A 3,292-nucleotide genomic window follows, 5' to 3' on the forward strand; every position below is an offset into this window, starting at 1 on the left:
ATTTTATTAATTTTCAGCAACCCTTTTGAGATAATATTTCTTATAAAATGGTATTTTACATGTGTTTTGTTCTATCATAGAACATGAGATTCTTACTCAAATGGCTTGCACTTTGGTTGTCAGAATACAGTATTGGATTAGTGTCTACAAAACCAAGTTCATTCAACAATCCATTCAGCCATATGCCTTCTTTAATGGCATTAGTGGCTACAATATATTCAGCCTTGGTGGAAGATAGAGCAACAATTTTTGTAGTTGAGATTTCCAACTTATCACAGTACCACACAAATTGTAAAAATAAGATAAAGTTGATTTTTTATTGTCTCTATTTCCAACAAAATCAGAATCTGTATAACCCTTTAAAACTATCCCTCTTTGTCCATTTTAAATATCAAATCCAAGTTAGATGAACTCTTTAAGTATCTCAATAACCACTTCAAGGCTTCCCAATGAGTCTCACCAGGATTCCCCATAAATCTACTCAAAACACTAATACTAAAAGTCAAATCAGGTCTGGTACAAATCATTAAGTACATGACTGAACCAATTGCATTAGCATAAGGTTTTTTAGACATTCTTTCAAGTTTATCTTCAGTTTTTGGACATGAATCAGATATTAAAATAAAGTGATTGGCAAGGGGTAAAGTCACGGGTTTACAATCAAACATATTAAACTTTTAAGGATCTTATTCACATGCTCATGTTAACTTAAAAACAAACAATCAGATTTCTCATCTCTTATAATATGCATACCAAGTATTTTCTTAGCGGAACCAAGATCCTTCATATCAAATTCTGAGTTTAATTTGTGTTTGATATCATCAATTTCAGATTTATTCGCACTAGCAAGTAGCATATCATCAACATAAAGTACAAGATACAAAGAATCTTTACCTCCATTTTCTTTACAATAAAGACATGTATCATAATTGCTTCTACTATATCCAAGCTTCAAGACAAATGAATCGAATTTTTTATACCATTGTCTTGGAGCTTGTTTTAGACCATACAAAGATTTTTTCAACAAACATACTATTTTTTCAGGATTTCCTTTAATAAATCCTAAAGATTGTTTCATGTAGATCATTTCATCCAATTCACCATATAAAAATACAGTTTTTACGTCTAGTGATCAAGTTTCCACTTAAATTGCACAACCAAAGCAAAAATGTATCTTATAGCTGTATATTTAACGAGGGAAAAAATCTCATCATAAGTCCACACCTTCTTTTTGTGTGAAACCCACTTTGTATCTAATATTATTAGTGCCATCTTTCCCTTCCTTTATCTTATAAATCCACTTGCAATCAACTGGCATTTTATCCTTAGGTCTATCAACCAATTCCTAAGTTTTATTTTTGTATAAGGAAGACATCTCTTCTTCCATAGCACTCAACCACTGCTTAGAATCTTTAGATTTCAAGGCTTCATGATAGTAACTAGGTTTAGATTTAATTTCTTCTTGGTAAGTGAAAAAGACACAAAGTCATCAATATTAAACCCAACTGCTGGTCTAATTTGTCTCCTATAACTGTCTCTAGTGAGTTGGTATTTATCTAGAGGTTTATTATTATCATCATACTTCTCAGGTTCAGCCAAATCAGGCTCGTTTTCATTTTGGTAAGCCTCATTAATTGCTCTTTCTAGGGGGACAGAACTGGTATTATCAATTTTAATAGGCTTCACCTCAATTTGGACATCATTTTCAATCAAATTTCCCTCTTTTCTTTTCAAACATGGCATACATGATTCATTAAAGACCACAATAACCCTGTAACCTTTTTCCCCATAAATCCACAGCCTATATCCTTTAACATTTTTAGCATAACCCAAAAACACATATTTAAGGGATCTAGGTTCGACTTTTCCTATGTTTTGATGAGCATATGCAGCACAACCAAATATTTTTAAGTAAGAATATATCACAGACTTTTGTGTCCATACAGATTCAAGTACATCAAAATTTAAAGACTTGTAGGATTTCTACTAATCAAATATGCAACAGTTTTAACAGCTTCACCCAAAAATAATTTGGGCAAGCTAGAACTCAAAAGCATGCATATAATTTTATTCAACAGAGTCCTATTCATTATTTCTACAATGCCATTTTGTTGGGGTGTATATGTCACAGTTCTATGTGTTAAGATGCCATACAACTTGCAAAAATCATTAAACTCATAATTGCAAAATTCTAAACCATTGTCTGTTCTCAAGGTTTTGATTTTCAATTTGAGTTTTCCAATCTTTAAATGTGGCAAATGTTTCATCTTTAGTTTTCAAAAGAAATACTCAAATTTTCTTGAGAAATCATCAATAATAAACAAGTAATGCTTGTAACCAGACAATGTAGAAGTGGATGCAGGGTCCCACAAATCAGCATGTAAATATTATGGAATTTTCTTTGATTTATGAGTACTAGTGGGAAAAGGTAATTTAACTTGCTTTCCAATCAAACATTGTTCACATTTGGACAAATCACCAATATTAGATTTTCCAAAAACACATTTATTTTGTAGAGCTTTTAAACCTTTTACACCAATGAGACCAAGTCTACAATGCCACAATTTTGCAAGATTAAAATCATCATCTAAAACTCNTTCTTATGATAATTTGGCCTCCTTTAGTTTGTTCAAAGTCCAAAAAATAGTTTTTATTAGGGCATGTGTGGAAAGAGCAACCTGAATCAAGAACACATTCTTGATTTGGTTTCCTTTCAACATTTACAAGAACCAGACCGTTATAAAATTTTTGCTTATCATAGGGCAAAATAGTATCACCCTCATTTAACTTCTTTCCTTTCAAATCATTTTGCTTTTTGTAGCAATCTTTTGTAAAATAACCCAACTTACCACACTAATAACAGTTCTTTCCCTTTGCCTTAATTTTGAATTTCATTTTATCATTGTTCCTTCTCTTAGGGTCATTTTGAAATTTTGAATGAAAATTAAATTTACCTACATTTTTGCCTTTTATCAAAAGATTTTCTCTGCTTTATTGGTTGATAGAATTTGATTTTAATTCAAGAACCCTATTTCTTAATGCATTTATAATGATTTCTGCAGTAAGCTTATCTCTTTCATATTCTAAGGCATTCTTGAGGTCTTCATGTCTATCACTAATAGAGTTTAACAAGATTGGCCAGCTGATCTTATGATAATTTCTCATCACAGTTAGCAAGGTCCTGGGTCAATTTTGTAAATATGTTCAAGTTATAATCTACGTCAACAGAAGGATCCATTTTGAAAGAAAAGAATTGTTTTAGCAAAAAATATTTGTTTGGAATAGTTTTCGG

The sequence above is a fragment of the Olea europaea genome, unplaced genomic scaffold, assembly GCF_002742605.1.
Source record: "Olea europaea var. sylvestris unplaced genomic scaffold, O_europaea_v1 scaffold1187, whole genome shotgun sequence".
Classification (NCBI taxonomy): domain Eukaryota; kingdom Viridiplantae; phylum Streptophyta; class Magnoliopsida; order Lamiales; family Oleaceae; genus Olea; species Olea europaea.